We start from the raw sequence: 22,013 nt of genomic DNA on the forward strand, positions 1-22,013 counted from the left end.
TATCTCATGGGTTTTCCTTATACTACTCTATGAGGTATGAAGTGATATTTCGTTGTGGTTTCTATTTGCATTTTCTGATGTATACTAGTATTGAGCACTTTTTCACAGGTCGGCTGGTCTTTTTCTCTACTCTAGAAAAACTGTTTCCCTCTGTATTCTTAAATTGTTTTTGCTTTATGGTTTCATGATTGTTGTTGTTGTTGTTTTCTATCTGTGTTTACAGATTTTTCTCGCAATCTACAGGCCACCTTGCATTTTATTGATGCTATTTTACTTACTTTCCAATTTCGGTACCTAGCTCAGTCCACACATTTCCTTCTAGCTACACCTGTCTTTCCACATTTCTTTAGGGAATATACAAGATGAAATGACTTAGTTTTACCTCTGAAGTGCTCTTTCATCCATCCAAGTGCAGGTTGGTCATGGTTTTTTTTCATCTTATCTCACGGTAGACGATGTAAACAAATTCATCTTTTTTAATCCCAGTCTTTGCCACATCTAAAATGCCTTTGAGGGACTTGGTTTAATCACATCTTTGTTCTTTATCAATCATAGGCAAGTCATATTTCCAAAATGCTGGCCAGCTCTGCAACCCTGTCATAGTCCCTTCTTGGAACTCTGTTTCTCCACTGCTTTGTTTTAGATAAGGTTTAGTTCCCCTATCTGAAGACACGCTGAGAGTCTAGTGTGACTGTGACTGCTTCTGACTAAATTATAATCAGATTTTACCTGGATACTTATCTAGTATTCATGTTGGAATTATAATTATATTAGAATTTTATTGCTCAAGTTCAGGTAAATTTTAATGACTAAAACAGAGATGCATTAAGCACTGCCTTTCAAAGACTGTGACCATTAAATTATGTTTGCATAAATTTTCATTCTTTGCAAAATTTAAAAATAGCATATTGCCTGTAGACTAAAATTATGAAGCTTGCAACCCTCCTGTACATATTTGTGCCTAAGTATTCCTGATATAACTTAATAAACCTTGCAAAATATACAATGAATTAAAATAGAATCATAGTATCTTAGTATTTAAGCAACATAAATTTCATTTAATCTGACTTAGTATCTGTCTTAGTCAGTGTTCTATTGCTATGAAGAGATGCCATGACCATGACAACCTATAAAAGAAAGCATTTAATTGGGGCTTGGTTATTGCTTCAGAGATTTAATTCATTATCATCATGGCAGGAAACATCGCTGCACGCAGGGAGACATGGTGCTAGACAAGGTGAGAGTTCCTCATCTGGATACACAGGCAGCAGGTAGAGAGAGACACTGGACTTGGCTTGAGCATTTGAAACCCCAAAACCCACCCCTAGTAACATAGTTCCTTCAATAAGACCACGCCTACTCCAGCAAGGCCACACCTCCTAATATCTGTCAAGTAGTGCCACTCTCTAAGGACTAACCATTCAAATATATGAGTCTATGGGTGTAGCTGGAAGTTTTTCTGTGTCCCACCTTGTCCACAGCCACTCAGATCCAGGAAAGCATACAGAGGCTTATAATAATTAAAACTATTTGGCCATTAGCTCAGGCCTACCACCAACTAGCTCCTACACTTAAACTCGGCCCATTTCTGTTATTCTATATGTTGGAGAGGTAAAGTTGGTGGCTCTCACTATTTCCCTGATCTCTAAGGCTTTCACCCCTATATTTGGCTCTGTGTTTCTTATTTAATAAAACCATTTAGAACTTCATCTACAATTGGCACCCCATGTTGGGCGCCATTTGTAACTGAAAGTTTTCCTGTGTCCCACACAGTCCTCAGTCACTCAAACCCAAGTAAAACACAGAGGCTTACATTAATTAAAACTGTTCATCCATTAGCTCAGGCTTATGACTAACTAGCTCTTGCACTTAAACTCAACCCATTTCTGTTATCCTATATGTTGCCACATGTTCCATGGCTTTACCTGTGTGCCATTACATGCTGCTCCCTGGACAGCAGACTGGCATCTCCTGACTCAGCCTTCCTCTTCCAAGAATTCTCCCTGTCTGCTTATCCCACTTATACTAACTGCCTGGCTACTGACCAATCAGCGTTTTATTAAACCAGTATAAAAAAACCATTATCCCACAGCATATGGGAGCCATTCCTACCCAAACCACCACAATATCTAAAAGTAAACTTTCTTTATAAAAGTTACAAATAACAAAATACAGAACCAAACCAATTCACCTTGAAATCTTAAACTGCTATTTTTGAAAAACAGAGATTATTAATTTATTAATGATACATAATATTGATATCCTTCTTATAATCAATGAGAAAAGTATGGTTTTAGCTGAATTCAAGTTGAAAAAGAATCCTCACCAAAGGGACTCCTTAGAATGGCAGTAAAGGCATGAGCAACTATATAACTGGCAATCATGCATAGTAGAAAAAAGAAAAGAGGAACAGTAGATGGTAAATCCAGAGAGAGAGTAGTCATTCATGGTTAGCTTGTAAATGCATGAATTTTCTAGACAACATTAGATGCTACAAAGTCTATGGGTATCAATTCACAGGAGCCATACTTGAATGAACTTGCATAAATTCACAAGTAGAATATAAAGGGAGAACCTCCATAGTTGCCTGATATAAATAATAAACAGGAATTAAGCACCAGGAAGTGTGCACAGGTCTTATAGTTAATATTTCATTTAAAATTTGTAATAGAGCCGGGCGGTGGTGGCGCACGCCTTTAATCCCAGCACTCGGGAGGCAGAGCCAGGCGGATCTCTGTGAGTTCGAGGCCAGCCTGGGCTACCAAGTGAGTCCCAGGAAAGGCGCAAAGCTACACAGAGAAACCCTGTCTCGAAAAACCAAAAAAAAAAAAAAAAAAACTTGTAATAGGCCTAACAAGTGCCAATAAAAAGTATACAAATGACATAATTACAAACATGGACATAAAAAAAGTGGTTAGTAGTATTTTCTTTTAATTTAACAAAAGGTATACAATCAGTATCATGCTAGAATATATGATTGAATATATTTATCCTGAACACATTTACAGACTATTTGTCACTATGAAGTCTCAATATTATTTGAGAAGTGGTGGCCTACCATAGTTTGCACAGTATAAGGATATAATTGAACACATCATAAAAATCACAAGATAGGGAAGAAGAGGTAAGATAAGAGCCAAAGAACGTGAAGTCAACTACAAATTCTAAACCTCCCATCCCTTTGAAACAGGGGAGGTCAATCTCTCTCTCATTGTATTGAACTGGAATAAAACCTCCTTTGACTAACAGAATGTCATAAAAAGCATTATCTGTGGTTTCTGGCCCCTGCCTTTCAAAAGGCAGTTTCCTCTTTGTTGATTGGGAAGCCAGCTGTCATGCTTTAATAAAAATATTGAGTGAGATCCCTAGTTCTTCACCAGAGACAAGTTTGCCTCAGGAATCTTTTGGTAATAAGTTAATATCTGGAGACATTTTTTGTTACAACTTGAGAGACATGGCTGCTATATGTCTTGTGGTAGAGAGCAGGGAGGCTATAAATATATCTGTAAAATGTCCAAAACAACACTCCACTATACTACATCATGAAGAATACTCTGGCCAAACTGTCAGTAGTGCAGAAACTGACTCTTGCCTACACTATAATGATGAAAGAACAACATATTGAAAGAGGCTGGGGGTAGACCACTGAGTCACCAGGCATGTAAGTTGAAAACATTGAATCTATACAGCCCAGGCCACATGCTGGCTAAATGCAACCATATAGGAAATGACCTGTAATACCCCTAACCAACTTGGAGTGGTAGAACATCCAAATGAAAGCAAACAAAATTCTCCTACTATAAAACTATGAACATTAATAAATTTAGGACAGTTAACTTATACTTGTTTTTGTTACACAGCAATAGGTAACCAAAGCATTATTCTCCTTAACTTGTGCTGATATATTAATTTATTTGCCTAAAAGGTTTACATGGGAATGCAACTATGTAATACTTCTAAATTATGTAGATATGGCTAAATTAGCATCACCCTTTCAGTGTATAGCACTCTCTTGAACCTGAACTTATTCTTTTCCATTCTAATGTTTGTTTTTTGTGTAATGTCCAAACATTCTCTTACTCTGATGAGCATAATATTGATCAACATTTGGAATTCCTCAAATGTCTGTTCCCAACACATTTTCCACTTGATTTTATTTTGAAGTCATTAATTTTCTAATTCATGTCTGGGCTTCTATATTTATTTGTTTATTTTACATCTCATCCTGTTTATTTGAGCAGGCATTGCTCCTTTATTTTTATGGGAGTACTTGCAAATATTTTATCATGGAACTAGACAACACTCTGTATATTGCTTTTAAAATGCCTTCTCCCTGGAGTGGCACCATGGACAAAGTGCATGCCAGGGAGGCACATGGTAGAGAATTAGGTTGAATGAGTCTTTTTCAGGCATGGGTCTATCAGTTAATAGAAGTTGAGCACAGTGGGGAAGTTTTAGAAAGGAGCTCTTCTCTCACAGATTGATCCAAAATAAACAAATAGATCAGAAGACATTAATTCAAGAATGTTAAGATGTAATGGCTGTGGTAAAATAGCCATAGTCTGGTCTGTTTCAGTTATTTAAGCTTTTTTGTAATAATTAAACTGTTATATTTAAGTTTGGATCACATACTCTCAATTAACTTACATGAATTCTATTGTGTACACTCAATCTATAACAACAGAGGAAAGAGAAACTATTATAGCACATAACACTATCTGCCGCTCCACTCCCTACTGAACATGAAACAGTGACCTTGACAGGGAAACTCAAATTTGCATTCATGCTTCTGATTGCAAAGACATTTTGCTTCTGAGGGTGTGATTGTAACATTTAAAGTTATACATTGTTAGTATAATTTTACCCAGGAATGTAAGGCAGTTTTCAAAAACACTTTTGTATTACTTTTAACAGATAAATTAGAAAAAAAAATTTCAGGGCAAAAGGGAAGATATTGTATTAAACCTTGGCGAAATTAACTCCCCACGGAGTTTTTCAATAGGTTTTTCTAGGGTAATTTTGAGTATTATTCACTCGCTTTAAAAAATATTTTTCATTTTCTTTTGAAATTATAGTATAATTAATCATTTCCCCCTCCACTTTCCTCCCTCCAAACTTAACTGTACACCTCTCCTTCCTCTCTTTCAAATTCATGATGTCTATTTTCATTAATTGCTGTTACATGCATATATGTATATATACATACACACTGTATATAATATATATGGAATATATATTATATATATTCCTAAATGCAACCTGCTCACTCATATTTTAAAATCACTTTGTACTTTGACATTTAAAGTTGTAACCCCACCATGCAGAACATTTACAGACACTATTTTCATGATTGAGTCAACTAAGATAGTGATGGATTGGGCCAGTCAGTGAACTGGCAATTTTGAATATCTATGATATGTTCACACCAGGGATACAGGCCACAGAACTGCATCTTCATGATACAGAATCCCACATTGTCCACCAGTGTAATTGATTTGCAGGATTTACACCCATTCCTTCAGAAACTAATAAGCAGAGGCTGACAAGGTATCCTTGCTGCACATTTTAATGTTCTGTGCACTGAAACCTCTTGATGAAGACACTGGCTTTGCTGCTATTATTCTCTGGCTATCCATTTCCCCCATCCTTTCCTTTCCTTTGTCATATTGAATATGTATACTGTTCTTAATAATAAATTTTAAGAGTACCTATGTAAAATACATATTCAAGAAGAGGAATAATGTATTAGAATCTGGTGTACTCATGCCTTGTTTTAGTACTTTATTATTAGGACACAATTAGTTCACTTACTATTTTAAGGCAATAATATGATAGTAGGTCTGCCAATCTATCCAGAAACTGTGTGTGTGTGTGTGTGTGTGTGTGTATGTGTGTGTGTGTGTGTGTGTGTGTGTGTGTGTGTGTGTGTGTAAAATGTAGATGCTGATATGACCACATTACTTATTCTATTTCATTTTTGGGCCACTTAACTTTGATTTAATATTTGTCACTGATTTATGTTTATTATGCCTTTTCATTTTGATTGCTGCATGAAACTTTATTGAAGAAAACCTATGTGTGATTTTATCTGACTTGCTCCTTCCTTTTGACTTCCTGAGTTGTTAAATCTTTAATAATAGAAGTAGTTCTGGAAAACATCTTTGTAAATGCCTCCCAGAGGATATGAGAAAGGATTTCTGCTGTGTACGTATTTGTGTGTCATAGGTCTGCACAGCTTCCACTTGGTCTAACCGTGCCTGGCCACATGGCTGCACCAATTTATCATTTCATCAATGGTTAATTGACAGTTTATCTTTTGTCACATCCTTGCATCCTCAGCTGATCTTAGTAGATGTCTAGCGTCTTCCTAACTGTTGAGTGTGAAGCATCTTCCCAGTCATTTAATTTGCATTTCTTGATTACTGAAGCTGGAGAGCATCTTTTCATGCATTACTTAACAATTCCATTCAGGTTTTCTTTTCTCAATAGCTTGCTCATTTTTAAGCTCTTTTATCTTATTGATTTGGGAAATGTCCTTTGTACATCCCAAGTATGACTTGTGCTCTTCATTGTTCTTATTTGCAATCAGAATATGCTCTGACTAGTTTAAGCAGTAAAGCCATATATGAAAAAGGCACACAAAGGTAACTACCAGAACTCGGAAATCCGCGACAGAGACTAAGGCAGCAGAGACGAAACACATAGATGTACATACAGGAAATAATAAAGAAAAAGTCAGTAAAGCTAAGAAGAACAAAAGAAAGGTGGATGCTGAAGCCCATCTGTCAGATGAGCCTGTGAACGAGGAACCAGTGACAAAAAAAGAAAAAAAAAAAGACGGAAAGCAAATCCAAAAATAGTACCGAGGTGCCAAAGGATGACAGCAAGACGGAGGAGACTAAGGGGGACAATAAAAAGCAAAATACTTCCATTAAAAAAGGTGCAAAGAAGAAACCTCAAAAAGGTAAATCAAGTGAGAAGGGCAGCAGACCTGCTCAGGAGACACAGAAGGAGACGGCTCCTGCAGAGCCTCCTTCCATGGAGCTGGCTCAGGAGGAGGTCTCTTCCGGTCCTGTGCTCACTCAGGTGGTGGTCACCCCTACAGGCTCTACTCAGCCCGGGCTTCCTTCTCCCATGGATATTGCTCAGACTGGGCCTGCTCAGATGGAGCTGCCTTCTCCCCTAGAGCCTCCTCAGAGGGAGCCGCCTCCTCCCCTGTAGCCTGCTCGGAGGGAGCTGCCTTCTCCCCTGGAGCTTCCTCGGAGGGAGCCGCCTCCTCCCACAGAGCCTCCAGGGATGGAGCAGCCTCTTCCCATGGAGCTTACTCAGATGGAACAGCCTCCTCCCATGGAGCCTGATCAGATGGAGCCTCCTCCTCCCATGGAGCCTGCTCAGAGGGAGCCACCTCCTCCCATGGAGCCTGATCAGATGGAGCCGCCTCCTCCCATGGAGCCTCAGCGGGGACATTGTCAGAAGAGGCTGCTTTGTCCTTTGGACCATGCTCAGGTGGAGGTTGCTCAGACAGGGCCTCCTCACATGGGATCTGTTCAGAAAGAGCCTCCTGCTGTCATGGAACCACCTCTTCAAGTGAAACCAGTCACCAAAAGGTCTTCTCCCTGAAAAGAGAGTACCAAGGAGAAGTCGGGCATGTGGAGTGAGGTGGTGCGGCAGGAGCAAGTCCTTATTGAAGTTGGCTTAGTGCCTGTTAGAGATAACCAGCTTCTGAAGGGAAGCAGGCACACACAGGATCTTCCAAAGGGAAACTCAAGAAGAGACGAGACACCCAAGGACCAAGAAATTGGCTCTGATGGGGAAGGAAATAAAATGGCCCCTCTCAAGAAATTGGGAACAGAGGAAGCTGGCAAGAGTCTAGCTACGCTTGCTGCTCCCAAGGAATCTACCAGTGTCTTATCCTCGGAACAAAACTCAAATGGGTCAGGTGGTGAAACGTTACATGCTAAGTGTCAGACTGGTTCAGCTGGGCTTTGTGAAATGGAAGTGGACACTGAGCAGAACCCAGACAGTGTCCCTGTGAAAGCCTCAGCACCCGAACCGGCATCACCATTGCCTCCTGTCCCATCACCAACCGTAATGACCTCGCCTCCTATCACTTTGACTGAAAACGAGTCACCGGACATTGATGAAGACGAAGGCATCCACAGCCATGATGGAAGAGACCTGAGTGGTAATATGTCCGAGGGAAGTGATGATTCTGGGCTGCATGGGGCTCGGCCAGTGCCACAAGAAGCAAGTTCAAAAAGTGGGAAGGAGGGGTTGGCAGTTAAAATAACCAAGGGAGAGTTTGTTTGTATTTTCTGTGATCGGTCTTGCAGAAAGGAAAAGGATTACAGCAAGCACCTCAATCGCCATCTGGTTAATGTATACTTCCTTGAAAAAGCAGCTGAGGGGCAGGAGTAGTGAGCCGGCCGGTGGAGGGCAGCTCGTCACAGTTTGTAAGCAATGCCTCACTTTTAGTTTAAGGCAGTAGACACACACAAGCTCGCTTTAATTAGTGTCCAGTGCTGATTTTTAAGTGACATTATTTCCTTAGGACTGTATGTGTTACCTAGTGACTTGCAAAAACCTTAGCAAATCCTAGGGAGTTAATGTAAGAAAACAGATACTTAATCTGTTAGCTTGTGCAGTGCAGTTAAGAAAGGCGGGATGGTAGGTGACGTTCTCCGGGGTGTCTACCTGTGTGGAACCGGTCGGGTGTTCTGCCCTTTTCACTTCACTTGCTATTTTTAGTTCCTTGTTTAGGCTGATAAAAATTGGCGTAGCAAATTACTTGAAGAATTTGCCTGCTTTATATAAGTAAAGTTAGCACTTTAAGGTTTTTTTAGAGATGAGAAAAGACATTTAAATTGAAGAAAAATTCTTTCAACAGTGGACATTGTATCTGTCCAGATTTCAACATCAAGGAATGTTGCATTTACTCAGAAGCTTTTCTGATTTGTTAAAATGACTGTGTGACATCGATTCTTGTTTATTTTTATGTTCTTTAATATGTTAATTGATTTGCACACATTGAACAATCCAAGACTTGCATATATAACCATCAAGAATCTTGTCATTTCCTGTTCTGTCTTCATCTGGTTAGTGTATCATGGTGATTATGGCTTCACAGAATGAGTCTGTTTCTTTTCTTTTGGTTACTTGGAAAAATTTGATGAGCAATAGCATTTTATTTGCTATGACTTTTATTAATATTTCAATCACATTGCTTGATAGAGATCTCCTTAAGGTGTTTATATCCTCTCAGTTCAATTTTGAATTTTGGCAGGTCATATGTACCTAGAAATATTTCTTTATTATAGATATTCCAATGTGTTGGAATATATGTTATATAAAGTATGCCCTAAATGTAAAATAAATAAATAAATAAATAAATATATAAATAAATAAATATATAAATAAATAAATAAATAAATAAATAAATAGAAAAAAAGAAAAGAAAAAGGCCAGGAAGGATGTAAAGTCAGACTCAGGAGAACTTGGTTTTCCCAAATCACACCATAGGTTTGTCCCAGCAAAGATTAGGCCTCTGAACAACAGCTGGGTGCCAACACTGCTGTTACTGCTAATGAACTTGAGTCTGAAGGCTAGAACCCCTGTGTGCTGCTCCCCAAAGCCAGGGGGATTTTTCCTAATCAAACTCATGCCCAGGTGGATACAGTCATTGAAATCTAGGCCCCCTGTCTATATACTTGCTGGTTTCTGCCTTAGGGAAGCAGAACCCACATAATAGATAATTGCCAAGTCTCAGAGAGCTGTGCAAAATGTGCTGAGCACAGCTAATGTCCACTTCACCAATCACATGCTACATATTAGCCATGCAAGTATCCACTTCACAGCATGGCTCCTCATATTGGCCCGCTAGTCCTATCATTGCTGATCAAACAGCCCAATTTTCTCACAAGTTTATGCAGCTCTCTGTCTCATAAACCATCATCATTCATCTGCATAGGTCTTTGGAATGGCACTGTGTTCCATTAGTCTACCAAGCTATTTCTCATATTCATATGGTGGAATTTTAAGTACAAGAGCATGGGGCCAATGAGGTGGCTCAGTGTGTAAAGTAGCTTACCTCTGAGTCTAATGGTCTGAGTCCAAGCCCAGTGACCCATACGGTGGAAGGAGAGGAACAAGTCCTGCAAGTTGTCCTCAGCCCTGCACCAATGCATACCATAATATACACACCTCATTACTCAACCTCATATTCTCTCTCTCTCTCTCTCTCTCTCTCTCTCTCTCTCTCTTTCTCTCTCTCAAAAAATGATGTAATTAAAATTAATATAATATGTACCCAAATGAAAGCACAGAATAATGTGCTCAGAGGGAGCTCCAGCTTAGCTATCACCAATGAACAGAAGGAGACTGAGTTTTCAATTTCTTCTCTTTATGGTAAATCTACCTCTCTATATAAGAACAGATGAATTATTTTGACTAAACATCTGTTTAAGACTGTATTATTTATATTATGAAATGAAATCAGTATACACTCTATCTCGCTCATATTTTTTTTCATTTTAGTTTCACGGTTACATTACCATCAAAAAAATAAATCTGATAGTTTTTCACTATTTTTTTCTATATACAGATTTCAAGTAAGGTCAAAATTAGCAATTCCCTGAAGTATTCATTCTGTAGTTGACAACTTCATCAATCCAAATTTGACAGTGAGCCTAAATTTCAGTGGTAGGTAGGGCAGAGTCAGGCAAGGAAGTCAAAAATTAGGAGGTGTATTAGATTCCATACTAAGACTTTTCTGCTCTCTGTCCTTAACAAATAATGAAACTGATGTATTTTTTCCTTCATGTACTGCCCATTTCAAAGGACTCAGGCCTTTGGAAGAAAGAATATGCATGTTACCTAGCACTGTGTTCACCCTGAGAACTTAATAAATAGTATTAATGACATGATAACATCCTAAGCTCTATATACCATATAAACAGCTTGCATTAAGTATGGGAGCATCCAACTTCTGCAAGTGCCTATCTAGCCAACAGTTTGCTGAACAGAGTCAACATATACTGAAATACTCAAGACAGCATTGGTTAGTAGATATTTCTCTTGCCCTTGGGAAGCAAAGCTGAGTCTAAAAAATGAAGACTCATATCTACCCTTGATTTTTATAATATTATTGCAATGTTTATTGCATCCCAGCTAACACTAGCCATTGTAGAATAAACCATTTGAAATAAAATGGAATTAACTAAACAAATATTGATTTGATCAATATTATTATAAGATCTAAAACTTTATCTGTTATCTTTTTTGTAATAGTTCATTACCTACCAAGCCCATATTTTAGTAGGGCAAACAAAGATAATTGTACAAGCAAAGTAATACAACGTAATTTTTGCTATTCACACAGTTTATTAAGTATCATTATATATGAGATGAAAGATTTAGTTAGATAAGACTAAATAAGCATGATCCCTGATACAGTTGTTATATGTGAGATTTATATCATTGTGAAGGGGGGAAGGCAACATTTATTTAAAAAAATATGAATTGTATAGAGTAAGTTGTATGCTAGCAAAGTCTATAATCATACAAGAAAGGAAGGCAGAGATGAGAGGTCAATACTTGGGTAAAGAACATCAAGGACTCTTCAGTAAAAAGGTTCATTAACCAAGACTAGAATTAGAAATTAGAGTTTGATCGGACACACTCTGGGTCTTATAGGAATGGAGAGAGAGGATACTCTGAGGACAGCACAGTCCTTTATTATGGAGAGTAAGTCAAGAACAAATTCAGACAAAATGAAGAAGAAAGAATCAGATGGTTTAGAATCTGTAGGTCTCATTGAAGGATTCAGAGTTTATGCTGTTAAAAGTCTCTAAAGTTACAAAGCCAGTATCTTCACTTCCAAAATAGATTACTTTTATCATAAGGTATGATTATTGATGAGATTTTAATGATCAAATTAAATATCCATGAAGCAGGAATATTAAACCTCATTCCATGTTTTTCTTCTTGCTTTCCACAAATACCCCCCAAAAATAAACTCATATGTAACCAAAATTATTTATGACACATTTACACCTACTAAAGTGTCTAGTACATGGAACTTTCCACAGTATATCAAATATCTTATCTTTACAAAGCTATTATTTCTCCACTATTTGCCAATCTCCAGAGTGGTGGTAATTAATGCATCTGTGTTACAAACAGCAGCACTGTAGTGCCTGCCATCAAACAAAATACCAAATAATCACTAGACAATACATCAATGCCTCATCATTGATTTTCATATTATAATCATTCAATTAAATATTCAATGAAAACAATAATAATACTGCTCCTTCTTAGCTAGTGTATTATTTGCTTGCTATGTAGTAAAATGTTCCAGAACACACATCGCTGAGTTGCAGACTGGGGTGCGTGGTGAGAATTGGAACATTTAATTCAGTTGTTTGGGAAAAGTTTCATGGAAACCAAAATGAGAGATTAGGGCTGTAGGGGAAGGAAATGAATCTGGGTGCCAGAGACCATGTGAAGATTGATACAAATTTAATAGCCTTTCACAGCCTGATTGACCCAATTCAGTGCTGGCCTTGTCATGTGGGACAGAACAAGAGTCAAGAGGCAGTGTCCCCCAATGAACCAATAACGTTCCAGCAATGGCGTCAAGCACTTGAATACAAATGACTTTTAAAAAAGCTTGGGGTGAATAAATAACAGAGAAGACCTGTTGGGTCCTCTGTTCCTGGAATACAAGAAATATGAAGGAAGGAATGACATTATTTTCAGCTAACTTAGGAATGCTAGACTTGGAAATGGTAATGGAAATATCTGTTCAAGAATCTCCTTTTACAAGCAAGGAGGATGGAAAAGGAAAGGTATTTGCTCAAGGTCCACAGATACTAAAAGGCAGTGCGGATTCTGTCTCTAGTTCTGAAATATAGACATGATACATTTACACTTGCATATACATCCTGATTTAATAAACTTTCATGGTTCATAGAATGCATTGCCAATTGCCCTGGTGTCTTAGGTACCTTTCTATTGCTGTGAAGAGACACCATGACCAAAGAAACTTATAAAAGAAAAAGTTTGGGGACTGTGGTTCCAGTGGGTTAGAGTCCGTGATATCATGATGGAAAGCATGGCAGCTGGCAGGTACGCATGGAACTGGAGCAGTATCTGAGAGCTTATATGCTTATCCATAGGCACCATACAGATAGAGCTAACTGGGAATGGCATGAACCTTTGAAGCCTCAGTCCACAAGTCCACCCCAGTGACACACACAAGGCCACAACTACTAATTGCTTCCAAACAGTACCACAAACTAGAGACCAAGCATTAACATGATCATATGGGGGCCATTCTCGTTTAAACCAACACACTTGGATGGATGATTTAGTAATTTACTCCACTCCTCCCCCTCTCTCTCTCCTTTCGTCTCAGGCCCTCGTGTCCATTGTTATATTTCCAAAACGTTATCCATGACAGGTAGTACTTACCTTTTGGGGATAAAGATACTGAAACAATTCTGAAACAATTGCTTTATATGGTTAGTTTTAGGTGAACAGATTCCCTAGAGGAAAACTTGGCATTAAGCAGACAATTTTCTCACCTGGGTATCACTAGTCATTTATCTCCCATGACCTGTATATTGGGATTTGTAGCAACTGCATGTGAAGTATCCAGTGTATCATCATCTATGCCCCTGGCAGAGTTATATCTGGCCATCCCTTTTTCCTTCTTTAGTATCTGTTTTCTCTAATATAAAAGGAAAATTTGCAGCTAGGTTATCATTCCACACTCCATAGCCAATCATTATATTGATATTTGTTTAGTAATATCTATTTTTGCTTAGCAACATCTATTTTTATATCAATATAAAACAGGTCAAAGTTGAAAACTTTGTCCCAAACTTTCCCCTTTATCTATTCATGCCTTGGGTGTCATTGAATATCTAGGGGTCTATATAATAAAATTTCAAACCTCCAGAAAAGATTATTACATGTGCATATTTGTCATTTACACTGCTTTGTGACCAAGCCCTTGTCTGCCATTGAAAATCAAGCCTAATATCCAAGTTAAGCAGAAAACTAGTAATAACATTGACCTAATAGGAAACAGGTACTGTGTTAGCTGCCTATGTACATCATCAAATTTAGTAATTTACTCTGGGAAGTATGCTCTATATACCAAGCCACCAACAAAGTGGCTCTGACGGGTTGGTTACTTTCAGTGGGATGAAATATTTTTCAGTGTGAAGTAGCTGAGTCAGAACTCAAGTTTACTTCTTGCTGGACCTAAAAGCCCTGATCTTTCTATAGCTGTAAGATGGAGTTTTGCATCCAAGCATTAGGGTCACTATGATTTATCATCTTCACTTTAGCTCTCCATAGTTTTTAAAGGTAATTTTCTTAGTATTTATACGTGTATATCATGTGTTTGGATCAAATTCACCTGCAGTTCCTCCCATATCCCTGCCCATTACTTTTCCCTCTGGAGTTCATGTGCTCCTTCACTTTAGTACTGCCTGTAGTGCATGGTTATGGGAGAATACACAGTTTAAGCTGTTACACCAGGTGGAGGTAAGATTACATAGAGCCCAGTTTTCTTCCCATTTGAAGTAAGTTAGGTGTGGTCCACCACACTCATAAGTGATCTTAATTCTTTATATATAGTCTCTTCCACTTCATCTCCATTTCCAGAGCTCCTGTTCTTCTGATGCTCATGAAGAACACAGAAATATGACAAATCCTCTCTTAGGATGCTTCCTTTTAAATGGTAAGCGCAAAGGTATCTATTGAGCACCAACAAGATGCCACCTCTGACATATAATTTCATTTTATTTTTAACAGTCCTGTAATGTGGACATCAGTATTTACAGTTTACAGACAAAGGCAAGGAAAGAAGACTTGGACAACATGACATAGCATAGAATAATGAAACAGGGATTTAGAACCCAGTCTGCCTGCCTCTAAGCATAGAATGAATGAAACAGGGATTTAGAACCCAGTCTAAGCTTAATAACCCATTAACTTTTTTCACACAACCTCTGTAATGGTTCCTTCTCTGAACTAAATCACAATTCAGCACCTCTTTTAGTCTTCCTCTTTCAGGGTTTGCATTTTTATTGAAATTTCAAAACAGTTGTAATAGTTGAATGAGTTTTTCAAAGAAATGTGTATTTCATCCCAACATCTTTACTCCCATTACTTTTAGGGGTTCTTAAATTAATTAACTGCCAATTTATTTTGAAATTCTCCTAGCAGGGGGTGATGATGTCCAGTACTGGGTCCAAACCCAGTAAAGATGGAGAAAGATTAATGCATGATTGTTAATTGCCTAGCAGGAGGACCCCAAGTTCTTTGTCCTGCCACTGAAAATCATGGGTTTTTCTCTTTCATAGACAAAGCTCTTTAAAGTGAGCACCATGTTACTCAGCACAAAACTATTGTAGCATTGTTACAGAGTTGACAAAACTTGGCAAGTGAGAGGATTGCCAGGTAGACAAGCCCAGTTCCTGATAACTAGTATCGGTGGTTAAGATTGAGTCAGGTTTCTTTAGGAAATAATCAGCTTTCTAACCTCACATGCCTCCTTTCCTTCTTCAAGCAAACAATTAGCTGTATGCCATCTTCTAAGCATTGCATTAGACACCAGAGATGCCAAAAGCTACAGTCTCTGACCTTAATAAATGCATCCTCAGGAGCCGGAGGGATGGCTCAGTAGTTAAAAAAAGTGCATTCTCTAAATCAGGAGACAAGCATGCCTCTGACCCACGATTCCACATCGTAAGAACATCCTTCACAGATGTAAAACCATTACAGGCTTCCTGATGATGTAATAGAGCATGAAGCATGAGGAATGGAAGTGTGGAGAGATTCTAGTGTCAAAACTGAGCTGAACTATAAAGGGAAAGAACTTTAGAGAATTACAGAAAAGATGGGACACATTTTTAAGATAGAGGAAATGACATAAACATCAATATCTAGGAAGAACATATCAAGATCTGAGAATAATACTGGCAATAATTTCAGATGACTACTACATTCTCTTTTGAAATGAGAGATGATAAATCAGAAGGGTAAAATGATCCTAGACCATGAGTGAGCTTGAATGCCCTGCTAACAGCTGTGGGCTTATTATGTCAATGTTAGGGAGTTAGCTTTCCTTGCCAATCCAGTGTCCCTGTGATCACCAGTGGGAGGTGGGTGAAGGTCGTGAGGACTCTGGACAGCTGTTTTCAGCTCACAACAATCACACTGCTCATGAGCCAGCATCATATATTAGGAGGGGGGAAGACACAATGTTCTCTCTGTTTCAATTTTCATTTGCACTAAAATGGATGGCTTTTTTTACACACTATCAATAATGCCTGTGCTGGAGGAGCTTTTAATAGGACAAGCATTCATCATTCTAAGGTTGCTCTTTCCCCAAAAGCATGAGAGCAATCTGTTGGTAAAATGGAAAAACCTTGTACATGAAGCTGCCCTGCTGCCTTTCTTCCAGGTGGTGTCCAATGATAGCAGTGAAAAAGGACAAAAAAATCATAATAATATTAATACTTTTAATGAATATCTCTACATTAGGAAAGGTAATCCCTCACAGCAGAAAGAGCCAGGACATCGTGAATGTGTCTTCTTGCCAATTTGGCCTGCACTTTTTGACTACATCCCCCAAAGAGAAAAATCAAACATTTTCCCAATATTTCTAATGATACTTTTATAAAAGCTAAACATGATAAAATTACAAGTAATTCGGGATAACATGCTTACATTCAAAGTGCCAACCTAAAAGGGAATTTCTAATTATCATTATTAACAACCCCTTCTACATTTTTATTTTTGAAATAATCACAGAATCACAAAAAGCTTGAAAAAAATGTACAAAAAGTGGAAGCTAATGTATCTTTCACTCAGCTAACATCTGATATAGCTAGAAAAATAATCTTGACTAAATAGTAGACTTAACATGAATATCCTACCCCTAAAGCCAACTAGGAACCTACGAAGCCCCAGTATTACATTTACATGCTGTGTGTATGTGTGCATGTGTGTGTGTGTGTGTGTGTGTGTGTGCATGTGTGTGTGGTTGCACACAATTTTGTCATACATGTAGTTTATGTAAATGGCACCATAATCAAGATATAAAATTGTTCTGTCACTGCAAGACTTTGTGGTGCCACCCCCTTTATAGCTACATACATTTCACATGCTCCAGAATCTTGTTCACCATTTCTATGGTTTTCTTACTTCAATACTGCAGCATGCTTTAGGTAAATATGTACTGAGATTAACTTTAGCTTCTCATGTGAGTATCCCAAGACACTATGCTTTAAAATCTCACTTTCTTGCTAGGCTCCATTAAGAAGGGGCATGTATGTCTTGAATCCCTGATACTGTCATATCTTCAGCACCAAAACACACTAGATGACATTTAGCAAGAACCAAATAAAAAATGGTCTACTAAGTGACATAAAAGCTATGGTTCTTGAGCCCTTGTATTGATTGTGATCATTTGAGTTTTGAGCACCAAGTAGGAATAATTTTAAAAGATCAAACGGTACAGGAATGTTTCACATCAGGAATCTGGACTCAAAGTAGTTCTAGCAGGTTGCCAACATTACGATCAAGTACCAAGACTCCTCTTGGACTGTCCTCCCTTCCAGTCCCAGGAAAGTGACCTCAGTTCTAGGCAACATGTGCAAGTACTGCAATATTCAGTAAGATATGTGTCTTCCTAAATATTTCTGAAGTCACTTTGCCAATAACCCCTGATTCTAGCATTTAGACACTGAATACAGGAATTACAGGAAATTAATACTATCCTTTGGTATTCAGTGAATTCTAAGCCAGTCAGATCCACATGAAATGCTGTTTCAAAACAATAAGAATTCCAGAACTTTCTCAGGAGACCTCGCTTTTGTATTGATGTATTGATCAGAACCAAGTCTCTTGTTCACATTTAATCTTAGAGGCAGCAGAGGAACCACTGTGGTCAACATAGATGACACTCATGCATCTGGCTGAGATAGAGCTCACCCTCACTGCAAAGCATAGAGAAGAATTCCATAAACAAATGAGGCCCCAGTAGTACAGAGAAAGAAAGGAATGGCTACAGTGAAATATCAAGTAAAAAGTGGAGGGAATATTTCAATAAGATAAGCAAAATGATTATCTCAACTAGTTACTGCTTTGATTAGAAGTGTTTGATGGAACATTTAACCCATACAAAAATAATGTCTACATTCCCTGAAAATTAAATATTTGTTTAAAAAAATGGCTTCTGTCTATGATGCAGAAGAAGAGTGAAAAGTTACCCTCTTAGTAAAGATACATTTCCCAGCGTTCCAGCATATATTTACAAAATCCTTCCATTGATCTTCTTTCAAAATGTTATTGCCATAACAGTGAGGTCTAATAAGCTGTTCACAAAATACTCCTTATGGAAGTTGAATGGAGACATACCATTCAGTTCCCCCAATCACAGAGGCTTCAGAGACAGCAGTTGATTTTGCATTTCTCCTTCTTAGATCTGATTCCTGCATTCCGAAAAGAACAATTACTACAGGTGCCAGTTCTGTCTATAATGTTTTTTCAAGACCCTCCATTTCAGTCCAGTTGCATTAATTTGGTGTATAAATTTATTGCTCTTGAGTCTAATGTGTATTACTCCTGTCAGCATTAAATTTAATTTACTGCAACAGGGCAAAGGGTTACAGAAACCAGATTTTAATTCCCAAGCCATTAAAATGTGTTGTCCTTGATAAACAAGATCTTTATTATACACCAGCACAATGTGTGTGCCTAGAGAGAAATTGTTCTGCAGAATGTACTCAGTAGATAGACCTTTTCTTTCTAAAATTGTATATTATCTCTTTATTCTGTATATATGAATGTTCCAGAAAGACTAGACTATAGAAACATTTTGTTCTATCGTTTCTTTTCTGATAATGAAATAGGAAATCTAGCCTCAGCCAGACTACAGATTTCTACTCAATTCCTGCTGAGAATATCTCAATAGTGGACTATATCCAAAGATACAATACAGAATTTTTTCCATAAAAACAGATACTAAAGACAGCAAGGATTTATTTGTTGTCAAAATGAGAATAGACTAATTTTTAAGTTTATATAATCTGTGTTGTTAAAGTGGTATGTGCCTTCAAAGAATTAGCATGGAATGTTATATACTGTATACATAGTATCTTACATATATAGTACATATTCCATGTAAGATATATAGCTTATATGTTCCATATATTATACATAAAATATATTTTATATACATATATAATATGTGTGTAGATTTTATATGAATATATGTATTCTTCAAAAACCCCTATTATTCTTCTTCCTTCTTGTTCTTTTTCTTCTCTTTATATGTATGTGTCATTATATTTAAGGCTGTGTATATTTATGTGTATGTTTTGGCCTCGCATATACACGAATTTCTGTATTGCCATGCACAGTACATAAGAAGCAGAAAAAAATTTAGTGAAATATTTAACTGCTTAATCTTACTCTTTTTCTTTTATAAATTTTTTTCAGATACATGATGCTCTATGCAACACCAAAAAATAAACAAAAGCAACTTCAAATTGACTGAAAATAAGATGTGTTGGTTCACCTATCAAGAAGTGTTAAGAGTGTGGTGTGGAGCTTGAAGTTGTTTTGTTAGACGCAGCATAATTCAGGGCCCTGTGTTTCCTAAGTCTCCACTCGGTGATTCACAAAGTATATTACAATTTAAGGGTGGTACACTTTGTGTTAGCACAATACAGAGCTCAAGTTTCATTTGAAAAGAACATTCTTTGCTTCATTCCAAAGCAAAGAATATTTTCAGATGACCATTATGCCTCCTTCTCTTCCACCACTGTACTGTTAGCCAAAATGAGGTCACATGTCCATTCCTCAGCAATTAATTGCTAAGGGGGAACTCTATTGGATTCAGGAATGCAAACATCACATTATTCTGGGAAGTAGAATTGTGAGCCTGAGGTATAGAGGTCTGAGAAAAATGTGTGTTTCTTATAAGAGAGCCAAATGTGTTATAAATGAACTGCTACAAAACCCATTGTGGTCATGAGTTTAAGGTCCTGAAAGTTTTGACATTTTACACTTGGGTTGAATTGAGACTTCCTAAAGAGAATTTTTGGATTTCATTTTCATGCACCTGATTTTTGTTTTATCCCTAATGGGTCTTTTTGGGTTTTAATGTTTGCTTCATGGTATACATTTCTTTTTATTTCCTATAGTTTGCTGTTTTCCACTTTGAATAATCCAAAACTTTTGAACTAAAATTAGAGTTCTCCCAGAAATGACCTTTAAATAACTCGATACTTTGAAAAGAAGATATCTAAGTTCTAGTTTTTCCATTCAGCAAACTCAATATCTATTGATACTGTTTCCAGAATGATAAGGGCATTGTCCTTCACAGTCTCCTACCTATTGCATATTTCTTTTCTTGATTTTTGATGACCCATATTAATATTTGACATTGTCAATTATTATTGTAATTACATTATATCCTATAAACTCATTAATATAGATTTTGAAGTCTAATTTCAATATTGACATATTTTTATTGATGACATGTAACTTTTTTGTTGGTCAGAGTCCAAATTTCTATTACTAATTTTGATCTCCCTCATCCTTCTCTTTTTTCTTCCGTATCTTCCTTCCTCTTTATACTACTTCTGATTGGCTAGATTTCAAGACAATAACCAAATCAGTCTACCCATGTATTTGAATATTAAGTCACAAGTCTTAATTTTTCTTTTATAATGATAACAATAATACCAGTGAGTATGAAATTTATATATTTACGTTTTTCATCTTATAACTCACAAAATATAGTTCAAGGGTTGATGTTCCAGTTCACTGGGAGAGCACTGACCTACCAAGAACAAGACTCTGAGTTCAGGCCCCAACACAGTAGAACAAGAATAAAAGGATTGGGGAAGAAGGAAAATAAGGGAAGAAGAGAAGGAAGTGGACAAGAACAAGGAAGAGGAGGTGAATTTGTTGTTGAAGAGGTGCTGAGTAGACCTGAGAAACCAATATGATATATTTTTCTATTTTAAATATTACTGTTGTGATTAGATAAAAATAATACTTTTAAATGCTAGCTTTTTCATTTGAAATTACAGTGACTTATCAAGATATGTTAAATTGATTGTTCTTTAGCAACAATGGGTTCTTTAACAAATCATCCCTTGAATAATATAAATCTTTTCAATCCAGATTGGTTTGGTGTTACACAAATCCACAAGAGTCTGTTAAAGGATCTCAGGAATTTACTAACATATAAAATGGGGATAATACACTCATGGATACACCTAGACGACTTTCTAAACAGTCTTACTAAATAAGAAACAGAGAGCCAAATATAGAAGGTACAAGCTGTAGAGATCAGAGCAATAGCGGCCAAGTAACCTTAACTCACCACGTCACTGTAGCTTACCAAGAGAGAGTCTTCCTGTCTAACCTGCACCTTTATTGCCTTCCTGTTCTGCCTTCTCATTGGCTCTTAACCCAGCCACCTCACTTCCTCATCACTGCCTGTCTATACAGACCTCCAGGTCTCTATGGCTGGTACTGGGATTAAAGGTGTGTGTCACCACACTTGGCTGTGTCCTTGAACACACAGAGACTCTGCCTGCCATGTGATCCAATTAAGGGCATGTGCCACCATCACCTGACTTCTGTTTATGGCTCACTATGACCTCTGATCTCCATACAAACTTTATTTATTAACATATAAATAAAATATCACATTTCAGCACAAATAAAATATCACCACAGATACAGAACATAATAAACACCACCTCTTATCCAGCTGTCATTGTCCTCTCTTCTGCCCAAGGGTCATGAGAATCCACTGTCCAGTCTCTGACCACCCAACAGGAGAACACATGACTTCTCTCCCACAACACTTCCACTTTTGTGTCTAAATAAGAAGGTTCTAAACCTAATATAAAACTATATACAATAATAACAATTATCAAGTATTGTCTAGAAGAAGAAAAAAAAGATAATAA

The 22,013-nt window shown here is 37.4% G+C and overlaps 1 pseudogene; it reads left to right on the top strand.

The window, feature by feature from the left end:
- Positions 1–8,884, top strand: part of LOC102925783 (RE1-silencing transcription factor pseudogene) — a 54,837-nt pseudogene extending 45,953 nt beyond the window's left edge.
- Positions 8,885–22,013: the final 13,129 nt, after the last annotated feature.

Source organism: Peromyscus maniculatus, chromosome 8 (genome assembly GCF_049852395.1).
Source record: "Peromyscus maniculatus bairdii isolate BWxNUB_F1_BW_parent chromosome 8, HU_Pman_BW_mat_3.1, whole genome shotgun sequence".
NCBI lineage: Eukaryota > Metazoa > Chordata > Mammalia > Rodentia > Cricetidae > Peromyscus > Peromyscus maniculatus.